Below are 12,305 nucleotides of genomic sequence, written 5' to 3' on the forward strand. Positions count from 1 at the left end.
TAAATAATAATCAGGCCACTCCTTAAAAGGGAGAAGTCCAATATGACCCCATTTCTTGTCCCACTGAGACAAAAAAACCCAAAAGCCTCCTGCCCTCAGGCCTTCACCTGAAACTCTTAATGTCCCTGCCTCTTCCAGGCCTCATATCCCATTCCATATTGGTTCCCTTTACATTATGGGAGGAAAGTCATGGCCTTTCTGAAAATGTGTGTGTGTGAAGACATGTGTTTTTCAGCTGACACATTCCTTGTCACCTTTCCCAGATGGAGGAAAAGTCACCAGATGGTGAGTCTCGTTTCTTCTGCTGAAATTAAATGGGATGAGCAATTTTGCAAAAGGTGGGTGATGAGGGAAGAGGGGATTTCCGTGTTGCCCCAGAAGGTGATGAGATTTCCACTGCAATTCACACACAAAGCCTTCTGGGGTTTGGCTTTGGCCCACAGACCATCTGGGTTTGGCATGGAAATCTGGCAATGACCCACAGACCAGCTGATTCTTATACAGAGCAGCACAGAAACACTCCAGGGCTTTTCAGTAAAGGAAATGAATGGGAGGAATTGTGGGGGTAAGAAAGGTAAAGGCAGACACTCCAACTCTGCCGTTATATATACCTCACATGACCTTGGGCATGTCACTTGATCTCTCGGGACTTTGCCACCTTGCATGAGGTTTTAATCCTGTGAGTCACTGGTGTACTGCAATGTATTTCTGATCAAGTTGCAGCCTACAGCGTAATTTAATAAAACCTATTGCTTCCCCCCTTTGCCTCCTTGCTCTATTCTATCATCTAAATTCAAAGCTTTTTTGCAATACCTGGAAGTTGTCAAATGTTTCAGTGAGCGTCAATTCTCCTCCCCCAATAAGGAGGAGAACAGGGGATAAGGAGCAACATCTTTTGGAGCAATGCCCATTAATAGCAGTCTTGGTATTTCTTGTGCATCAACAGAAGCTGATAACATTGCTTCCAGAGGAGTTCAGTTCCATTCATTCATTCACATTATATTTATCTACTGCCCTTTTCATGGTGCTTTACAGTATAAAAGTATTGCTGGGAAGGTTGCATATTTTTTAAAACCAAATCGGTATTGAATTGCATCTTTAACTAATTCCTACTGCAGAATTCTAGTTCTGATTTTGTCCTGAGTTTCTCAGGTTCTGCCCTGCAAATATTTCCATTGCCATCCTGTGGCAACGCGATTTGTCTTTATGATGGTCTTTAAAGTCCTGGCTGAGAAAGCACTGCTGCCTACATGTGGAATGGACGTGGAGCCCCCTACTGTAACCAGGTGGAATTTCATGCCTGTTCCATAAATGGCCTTAGGGCTGCTCAGAACTGGAGACTAGGATGGTATCTCCAGACATCCTTTTTATTATACATTCATGATTACTTGTTCTCATGATGGCATTTCTACAAGCCATCCTTATGTTCCTATAACAATAATCTAGGAACTTCCATCACTTTGGAACTAACCTAAGTTTTACTGCCTGTGTTTTCTGAATGCTGGGTTATGAAAAAGCACATGAATCTGATCTTTGGAGAGTTTGTAAATAAACCATTTTTAGCTTACCAAATGTGTGGTCATTTTCTACTCTAGGGGGAGTGAGAAATTTTGGAAGGGACTTAGAAGGACATGTTTTAAAGGTCTAACAGCCTATATTTCCATGCTTTGCTTTGCTGCATGTTTTGTGGTTTTAAATCTCTGCTGGGTTCTCCCACCAAAAAGCACTTGCCCCAAACCTGGATCCTGGCATCCAGGGAATTTTCCTTTTTAGAACTAATTCTTCTTTGCCAACCAACAGACCTGTGGTGGAGCATAATCTAAAGGTGCTCTGGGTGGGCGCCTGGGGCACACCCCCAACAGAGGTGAGACCTGTTGTGGCCAGGTGCCTCACACAATGCAGGCTTGACCTGTAAGTGGAGCTGCGGCTGGTGGCGTTGGGCCACACAAGGAAGCTGTCTCTACAGCCCCCGCACATGCCAGAGTTAGGCTCCAATGAGGGAGCCTGCTGTGGGGGCGCCTGGTTGTGCCCCCTAAAAGAAATGTGCCTGGGGCCACAGCACCCACAACACCTCCACGCTGCGCTGTTGCAACAGACCACACAACAGGTCAGATCATTTGCCTGCCTAGTTTAGTGACTACATTGACTGCCAGGGGCTCGCCAGGATCTTTTCCAATACCCATTAACTGGTGATCCACCCTGAAGTGAGCTGTCCTAGTTAGCTGCTTATGACCCATTTGTACATTTGGTGGAATCATGAAATATACTTGGGAGTCGAGTGTGAATTTCATGCTCTTTATTCAGCTCATAGTAGCAATGAATGAAACTTCAACCAAAAACGTCTAGCTATATATACATTATTTACACAATGGGCCCTGTGTGATTGGCTAATTCCGGGCTGCTCCTGTAGGCCAATCAGGTTGTGGATTCACCTCCTCCAGAAGCCTGATTGGCTGCTGCTGCAAGCCAATCAGATCGCTGATTCACTTCCACCTGGAGCTGGATTGGGTGGCTCCTGCGGACCAATCAGACTGCTGCATTCTGGATCCTATTGATCTAGGATTCAGCTCAGTACATAACAGATCAACTGATAAAGCTTTTCCTGGATTCTACCACTTCAGGCTGCCAGTTTGAGGCTATGTGTTGGAATGACCCCCTTACAAAATAAAACTTCTTAGGGATAAGGAAAGGCTGAATGTTTCTCCTCCAGCTGTGTGTATGTGTGTGTGTGTAGCCCTTTTAGCATTCAAATATGCGATCCTCTACCTCAGTGGAGGTTGGCCTGTGCCTCTTTACCACAAGTCCAGGGGTACATCATCATCATCATCATCGTCGTCATAAAAATAATAAAAAATTATTTATATCCCGCCCTCCCCAGTCGAAGATGGGCTCAGAGTGGCTAACAACAATAAAAGAAACACAGCATTCTAAAATAAATTCATTCTAAAATCAGTTCAAAATCAAATTTATGGCAACCATTGGGCTAGAGTTCTGTGAGGATTACCAAATGAGGGGGTCAGACTGTGCCTTGGCCAAAGGCCTGGTGGAACAGCTCTGTCTTGCAAGCCCTGCAGAAAGATGTCAAGTCCCGCAGGGCCCTAGTCTCTTGTGACAGAGCGTTCCACCAGATCGGGGCCACACCTGAAAAAATATTATCATGGAATCTTGATGGTCTCCCATTCACACACGCAAAAAACCCATCCATATCAGCCTTTCCCAACTTTGTGTCCCCAGGTGGTGTTGGACTGCAACTTCCATCAGCACCAGCCATCATGATTCAGGGATGGTGGGAATTGTAGTCCAATAACTTTTTGGGGCCCGAGGTTGGGAAAGTCTGGCTTAAATTGTCTCTTGCCTCAAACACAATGCTTTTCAACATACATGTGTACTGCCCACAACCATATGCTTGAGTGTGTTGTTGCCTTACTGAAGCAAACATGCCATCTAGTGTCCATGTGTTGCAAAACAGCTCATTTATCTGCACGAATGCCAACACTGATCTTTCCCTAACTGCCCTTGGAAAGGAGGGTGGTCCATAACTTGTGCCTAGAAGTTATCAGTTGCCCTCCTCTCCTAGGTTGCCAGTCCCCCACTCCCTCCCCTTCTAGACCATTATGGACATGAGAGGATAGGCCTATCCCAGGCCAGCCCTACCATTCAGCGATGTGAGGTGGATGGAAGGGCAGCCCATTTTTAGTTACCATATTTTTTGTTCTATAAGACTCACTTTTTCCCTCCTAAAAAGTAAGGGGAAATGTGTGTGCGTGTTATGGAGTGAATGCAGGCTGCACAGCTATCCCAGAAGCCAGAATAGCAAGAGGGGTTGCTGCTTTCACTGTGCAGCCTGTTCCTCCTCCAAAAACTAGGTGCGTCTTGTGGTCTGGTGTGTCTTATAGAGTGAAAATTACGGTACTTGAATTTATTATTGTTATATTTTTTTACTGTCATAGAGGGGCAGAGACACATGTGCCTGGAACTTTCTGCCTTGGGGGCCAAAATAATTTGAGTGCTTTGTTAGAATTGTGGGTGCCATTTGCCCCAGGCAGCAAAATATCTTGTCTATCAATAGGCATTGGCCGTGGCAAGGCAAGCGGAGCCTCTAATTAAGGCAGCTTATTTCTTTCCGTGATTTTTATCCCGCCTTTCAGCATACAAATCCTTCCAAGACAGCTCACTAGAAACATCAAACCACATTAAACTACACACACACATATGCACCAGAATCCTTCCCACAAGACAGTTGGTGTGGGGAGAGAAGGGAATAGTCTAGATGGAACATGTGCAATTGATGGGTGCTGAGGAGCATTGCTTTTGGACTTTCCCTATTGACTGTGTCAGCATCTTTTGCCATAGATCAGGAATGGGAAACCAGTGGACCTCTGGATCTCATTGTACTCCCGACTCCCAACAGCTTGTCTTGCCAGTGCTCAGGGCCAAGGGGTGCTGTAGTCCATCAGTGTCTGGAAGGGCCACAGATTAAGAACAGAAGAAGAGTGCTGCTGGATCAGGCCAAAGGTGCACCTACTCCAGCACCTGGTTCTCAAAGAGGCCAACCAGAGGCCTACAGCACCTATGATCAGGACTGGGCAAGATTAACGCTTGCAGTGGTGCCAGCTTCAGGGGGCTTGGGCTGCCTGGGCACCCACAATTTTTTTGCTGTGGGTGCCTGGCCTCTACCCCTCCCCTCCCCTGCCAGTCGCCACCTTACCTCTGCTACTCCAGCGCCATGGGGGCGACATAGACGGAGCCTGCACCTACACCCCGTGGGCCTCTGTTGGGGCCTGCTGCAACCAGAGGCACAGGCTCCAGCCTAGTCGCCACTGTGGCACCAGAGTGTGTGCACCCCACGCCATGCTGTCATGACATCTCATGGCGTCATGAGGTCACGCCACACGATGTTACAACAGCGCTGCATGCGTGCTGGGCACCCACAGCCTGGGGTCCAAGTTGGCACTGCTGAACTGTGATTCAGTTCTTCTATCTGTGTCATCTATAAGAGCCTTGCTGCATCAGAATATGGGTCAATCTAGCAGGGCAGGCTCAAGACATTTTGGCACCTGAAGCGAACCACAAAATAGTGCCTTCCTTCCTGCTGAGGAAGAAGGGGTGACTGAACATCTACATCTGGAACAAGGGGGTGGGGGAGATCAACATCAGGGACAAGGGTGGGAGGAGACCAGCAGCATATCCCATTTAATAATAATAATAATAATAATAATAATAATAATAATAATAATAATACATTTATTTGTACCCCGCCCTCCCTGGCCGGAGCTGGGCTCAGAGCGACTAACATCATATAAATAACACAGTATACATAAAAACAGGCACCAATTAATTAAAATACATCTTAAAATGAATTCAGACAAATTAAAATCTGGACAAATGGCAGCTATCAGGTTAAGACTGAGAGCGGTTAATACTTGCCAGGACCAACTGTTTTCACTGATCATATAAGGACCTGCTATTTGGAAGTCTGCAGAACTTCACATACATTATCTCAGTATTCCTCAGAGTACCCCTCTAAGTAGAGTAGCATTATTATTCCCATGTTGAAAATGGATTGGGGTCATAAAATACTATTTTCAAAAAATATGTTAGGGAAAAAATGTGTTAGAAATTTGCCAAGAGGTTGCTGGGGGCGGGGGAGGCTGCCGAGGAGGCGGCAGATCCAGCCTCTGGGAAGCGCACCAAAGCTATTGCTGCCACCATGGTAGCAGCAGTGTTGGAAGCGGGCAATGGCTCCCTTGGAGGCTGGGTCTGTCACCGCACCTTGTCTCCTGGGTGGGCCGGCCCTGTCATTTGGCACGGGATGCTCTGAACACCAGTGGCTTGTGGAGTGGCTTACAAGCAGGGCAACACAGGAACAGCCCTGCCTTGTTCTTTGCCCCAGAATCTGTAATAATAAGAACCACCACCAGTTGATGTTAGGAGGATGTTAGAGGAACGAACAATCTGCTTACATGTGTCAACAAATAACTGAGCCACAGGCTTGCAGAGCTATTCACATGTAACATTTTAAGAGGGTTCAGTCTGCATAAGCAGGAATTGAATGTGCAAATCACCGAGTGTACACACACTTGCCCCTGTGTAGAGACATACTGTAGCTGTGCTCAATACAAGGTACCACGTGAACAAGCCTGTATTCAGAGTGCTTCACGTGTATGATCTGGTCCTTTTGACAACCATCCCGCAAGGTTAATTAGAATTGTTCTATGATATCTCTGAATTGCAGTTGGGGGTGGGGTAGGAGGGTAGCGCTGCAGCGCAGGGGGACTTAGTCCATGTCAGACGCGATCTTCCAACAGAGGACTTCAGCTCCCTCTGCCAGGAGGTACACTGCCGCCGCACGTGGAGGCTCTGCTTCGGAGATCGTGCCCGACACCCTGGACCGATCGTATGTCCTCTGATGGTCCCTCCTTCTCGGGCAGTAGCGGCTCTGGAGTGACCACTCGTGTCCCCCTCCGGCGATTTCCAGCCTCTCCGGAGAGTCCACGGCGCCGGCCAGTTATTTCCTTACAAGGCCGGGCCCGAGCGCTGCTTTAAGGGAGACGGGCGAGGAGGCGGGTGGAGGGAGCCGGCGCGCCAGGCGTGGAGGCGGGAGGCGGGCCGCTCTGCGTGGCTGGCTGGCTCCGTGGGCCGGGAAGGGGCTGCCGGGCTCGGGCATGGGCTGACTCCGCACGCCGCTCCCGCCTGGCTGCCAGCAGGTAGGATGGAGGGCAGCCATCCGGGGGGGGGGGCAGGCTTGGCGGAGGGCAGGGCAGGGCGAAGCGGGGCTGGGGAGGGAGTGGGATCGCGCGCGCGGGAGTGGGCTGGGGGGGGGGGGCTGCTTGTGCGCGCGCGCGCATCCCACTCCCGCCGCCCCCGCGAGGCGCACGCAGCGCCAGTCTGGGAAGCGCGCAGGACGCGGACGCCGAAGGAATGCAAACGACGGCGGATTGCGGCGGGAGAAGCGCGCGCGCGCTGCTGGTGGTTGTGGCAGCGGAGGATCGGGCGCGGGAGTGAAAGGCGGCGAGGTAGGGCAGGGCGCCGGGAAGCCGCGCAGGGCTCGCGGGGGTTGCGCGCACAGCCCTGCGGGTGGCCTCGCTCGCGCCCTGGTCGGGTCCCGCGCCGGCAGGGCGCTCTCTCGCGGCGAGGCGGGAGCCCAGTCCGGGAAGCCCCGGGCGGCGGGGCGGGTGCGCAAGGGACAGGGATCTGCCTAGGTGGGCACAAGGAGAGCGCCAGCCAAGAAAGTTTTATGCACCTATGTAGGCATCGGATCTAACCTAGAAGTCTGGCTCTCGACGGGCAAATGATGGGCATCTTAAATTTGCTGCAGGCAGTCGAGGGATATCGAATTTGTCGGGTCTGTTTTGGTCGGGTGAAGCTCCCCAAATCGTTCTTCTTTGCTGTGTCCCCAAACAGGAGGATCCACCATTTGCTGAATTGTTTGTGTGTCTGTGAATATGTAAGGTTTCACTGAGCTGTTTTTGTTGTTGCTGAACACATGCGAGACTTGCCTGTTGTGCTTCTGTAGTAGAGCTCCTGCTCTGCTGTTTCTCTGCTTGCTGCACCAAGCTGGCTAGTCCTCCAAGCTTGTATTAGTCCACCAACAGGTTCTTTTCTGTCTCCCCACCCCTCGTCTGAACCCTTTTCATCCATCCATCAGTTTGTCCAGCCATTTTCTGGATTCTTTCAGCCCCCATATGCTCCCCTTCCCATGGCTTGCTCAAGCGCTGCCTCCGTAAAAATGCCTTTCCTCTTCAGCTAATGCTTCATCATTTTCAGTCTTCATCAATATTGTGTACCAACTCTCATCCCTCCATTCACATCTATGCACCACATCCAGATCCACCCTTTGCACACACTCCCCTCCCATGCCTCCATCCTTATCCATTCATGCCTATTTATATCACTTCATATCCATCTATGCAGTCTCAGGTCTGACTGCCACAAAATGAGACGGTACACATGCACATCCACATTTCAGTTGTATGCAAACACATGTTATTTACACCACAGATTCAAGTGTACCTCCAATGTACGTACATGCAGATTTTCAAAATCTCGTGTACTGGCATACATACATGCAATCATATTCATGCAGTGTTTGATAATGCATCTGCATCTCCCTTGTGTTGCAGTCTTCACATACAGCCCCCCCCCAGTGCTTTTTCCTGGGGGGCCGCAGCAGGGGTACGCATACCCCTAAACATTTTGTGAATCTAAGTTTGGCCTCATTGAGGGGCAGTATTTCAATATGAGTAGGGAAATGAGAGCACCTCCTAAACATTTTTTTTTTTAGAAAAAAAGCACTGCAGCCCCCAGCTCCACACACATCATTTGGGACTTCACACGCGCGTTGCTAGCTCACTGTGATTGTAATATGATGCACGATTTATGCAAACATTATGCTTTCCACTCAAATTTCCCAGTATGTTGGCAACATTCATTGCATGCCAAACATTACACTCCCCCAGCATATACCTCCATCATTCATTAAAAAAACAAGAGCAGTTGAATACACAGTCATCCCCCATCACAATCAGACGCATTGGTCCTCACATGTAGATCCAATGCACATTCAGTCCCAGACAGCTATATAACCAAGATGTAACTGAGTGTTTTATAACGACCACAATACTCAGGTAAACAAGGGGAGAATGTGGTATAATTATGGACAGAATATCAGATGGAGTGGAAAGACCTGCTGTTAATCTCAATGCCTTGGGCAATTTATTTTCAGCATTTACTGAAAGTTAATCCTCACAGGCTTGTTGTGCAGATAAAAGGGGGTAACGATCCCAGCTATGCTGCCCTAAGATCCCTGAAGGAAGATACAAATGTGACAGTTAAATAAGATCAGTTTGCTAACACACACATATGGGCAGACACACCCGCCTCCTTAAACACCCTGGTTGGCAACGCAGTCCCTGATTTAAACATTCTCTTCTGTACACACACTTCAGCATAATTGGTGTGTGTGCACATGGCACCTGAGGCACAAAATCCATATCCTTCCTAATTCTGCCCCCCACAATATATATATTGTGTGTGTGTGTGTGTGGTTTTAGTGAAAGGCACCCATGCGGATTTGGTGGCGGCAGCAGCAGATTTTTAAAATAATAGTCAAGAACACTCTTGTCCATTCTGGCTGGTGATAGGTGAGGGGTTGTGGAGGGGTGAGGGACTTCTGTGCCACAAAGACCTCTGGCAGGGGGAGCAGTGGCCTGAGGTCTTTGTGCCACAGGCCACCTTGCAGGCCACCTCCACCCCCCCCCCAGTCAGCATTAGGTTCTGTGAGAGAACCAGGATACCCATGGTTATGGGTGGAAGGCTAGCTTTGTCCCCCCCCCCCAAGTGTGACACTTCCCCTCACTTCTATCAGTGGTATACTTGGGGATGTTGAGTGTTCCTTGCCTCTTAGTGACTCCAACCATGCAGGACTAAAGTAGATGAAATAGCCGCAGATTTGTGATCATTACAGGCACTGCCCAAATCCCACCAGATTTCCTTATTGAAAATGCCTTAAACTTAGATTTCCTTATTGAAATTGCCGTATCTGCAGCTACAATTCCCCCCCCCACACACACAATAAAACACATCCGGGCACCCTTGTGGTGTGACAGCCCCAGTCTGATTTTTATTCCCACTTGCAGAACTGCTATTTAAAACCCTGAACAATCTCTGCCTATTAATAAAGAAAACATCTGTGCTGGCCCTGAGAATCAAGCTTACCCCTCGTTGCCTTAGCCCATCTAATTGGTTCTGTTTTTTGGTCAAGACAATGCCAGGTCTGGGGTTGGCTTTTTTTAAGCCCCAATTGTAATGTCAGCCTCCACACTCCTACGTTTTTTATTTCTTCAGTAAATTTTTCTGCCACCACTCAGGGCAACACTCTCTCAAAGTGGCTTATAAGCATAACTAAAATAATATTAGTTTAATAATGACAACAACAACAACAACAACAACAATCCAGTTATAAAACTAAAAGGCCAGCAAAACACCTTTTCTAAAACTCAAGATGGAAACAGATCATTTTTAAAGGATATTTAAAAGTCACACGGGTGTGGTATTTTATGTTCCTTTTGTCTTACTTTTTCTTCTTACTTCTTTGGTTTATTTTGTGGTTAAGTGTGTGTATCTTATTGTTTTGTTTGTTTGTAAGTATGTATGCCTAAATAAAACTTTTAATTAAAAAATAAAAATAAAAGTTAACAAATGCTTCCTCCGAGAGATAGTTTCAGAGATATGGGGCCACCATGGAAAAGGCCCTGTCTGTAGGCTGGGAAGTGGGGCCTCTGAGGCTTATCTTAAGGCTTGAGCAGGTTCATATGGACTGCTGGGGAAGTTGATGCTACTCTCTGCCATCTGCAACTCCAGTTTGGATGTTTGTTGGTTTAGTCAGGAAGGAAGTGTAGGCACAGTTACACTCCCACCCCACGCCTGTCCTACCACCAAGCAGCCACCATAGGCAGTTGGATGTTTGGAGGAATTGAGGTTGGCGGAGTGAGAGACAGGCAACTCGGATCCATGGGCCTCTTCATCTCAGTGCAACTTGCACAGGCAAACTTCCCGCTGGATTGCAAATTAAGGGGAGGGGGGGGCTGTCTTTTCAGTTGCCGTCTTTGAACACCCCAGGGGTGTTGGGTTGGCCCTGACCATGTGCCTCCAAAATGTGCAGTGATTGTCTTTGGCAGAGGAAAGGGGCAACCCACATATTCTTCTTGGGATTTTTCAATGTTTTTAACCACATCTATGCCCCATATCCTTTCTGTTCCCAGGCATTGGGACAGACTACACAAATTAGAAAGCATCCTGAGGCCTAGCAGAGATGACACTTTTTTAAAATACAAAGTAGTAAAGGCAAAGGGAAAAGAGATATTCTGGATGTATATTTTATACATTACTGTTAACCACCTTGACCAAATTCTATCTTCTTGATAGCTCTTCTGTTCCTTAGGCAGGGTGCTGGAAGTATATTTTTCCAGTCTGTCACCATAAAAGTGGACAGATTCTGTAACAAAGTTGACACCCTCTAGCAGCAACTGTTTCACAGTTAAGGAGGGCGTGTGCTCCAGCAGAGCATCACACACACACACGCACACACACACACGTGTATAACATGCAGAGTCCTAAAAGTGAGCAGTGGTCTACAAGTGTGGAGATGGAACTTTGTTCACGTAGTAACATTTTCTCTGTCTCTTATCACTTAAGCAAAAATTACCTCTTGAAACTACAGGCAAACCACACACCTGGATTTATTTATTTTTAGTTGGAGAACCTTTTAGCTGGCTGTGGCACAGCTCCCATTCGTTTAAATGGGGAGTTGGGTTTTAAAGCACCCACCAATATTTGACCCAAACTCAACTTCTCTCCTTCTGGAAATTAATAAAAGGAAACCATCTTTCCAAATACTTACTGTACATAATTTTTGTCTGCCCTTTCCTGTACATAATCTGTCTTCATCTTTTTGCATAGCTTTTATTTTATTGTCAATTATCTTTTGCTGTTGCTGCCACATACTGCAACTAGTTGCTGCTATAACGTATGGCATTAATTTCTCATTTTCAACTTCTGCATAACCTTTCATATTTATTAGAGGAGGGGGAAGCAATGGTCCTATATTTACAAAATACTTGGTTTTTCTTTGTTCAGGTCTTTAGCCTAGGGTTTCCAGCTGGCCCCTGGAAGAAACAACGCCCAGCAGCCTGGCCTTGCTCCTCTGCAATTTAGCAGTCATGAGAGCTGCAGAAATGAGCAAGCAATGCTTTTCACAGCATATTACTTGTTGATGTCTGCAGGAACTAATAGCACAGGTGCAAGGGCAAATAAAGAAGTCTTTCTTTATGTGACCTGTTGCTACACAGTGATGGGGGAGAGGAGACTACAAACTCTTCAGGATGAAATGGCTATTCTCTGTGACCATAACAGCGGTTGAATGGCCTCCTAAATAGTCAGGAGATGAATCCCAAACACAATCAGCATTCTTTTTGTGTTGGACAGCTACTCATTACAAAAGAAAGAAAGAAAGAAAGAAAGAAAGAAAGAAAGAAAGAAAGAAAGAACTTTGCATAAAAATGTGCACATCCTAATTTATATAAAAGGTAAAGGGACCCCTGACCGTTAGGTCCAGTTGCGAACAACTCTGGGGTTGTGGTGCTAATCTCACTTTACTGGCCGAGGGAGCCGGCATACAGTTTCCGGGTCATGTGGCCAGCATGACTAAGCCGCTTCTGGTGAACCAGAGCAACGCACGGAAACGCCGTTTACCTTCCCGCCGGAGCAGTACCTATTTATCTACTTGCACTTTGTGCTTTTGAACT

This window comes from Podarcis tiliguerta (assembly GCF_965153285.1).
Source record: "Podarcis tiliguerta genome assembly, chromosome: 17".
In the NCBI taxonomy this organism is placed as follows: domain Eukaryota; kingdom Metazoa; phylum Chordata; class Lepidosauria; order Squamata; family Lacertidae; genus Podarcis; species Podarcis tiliguerta.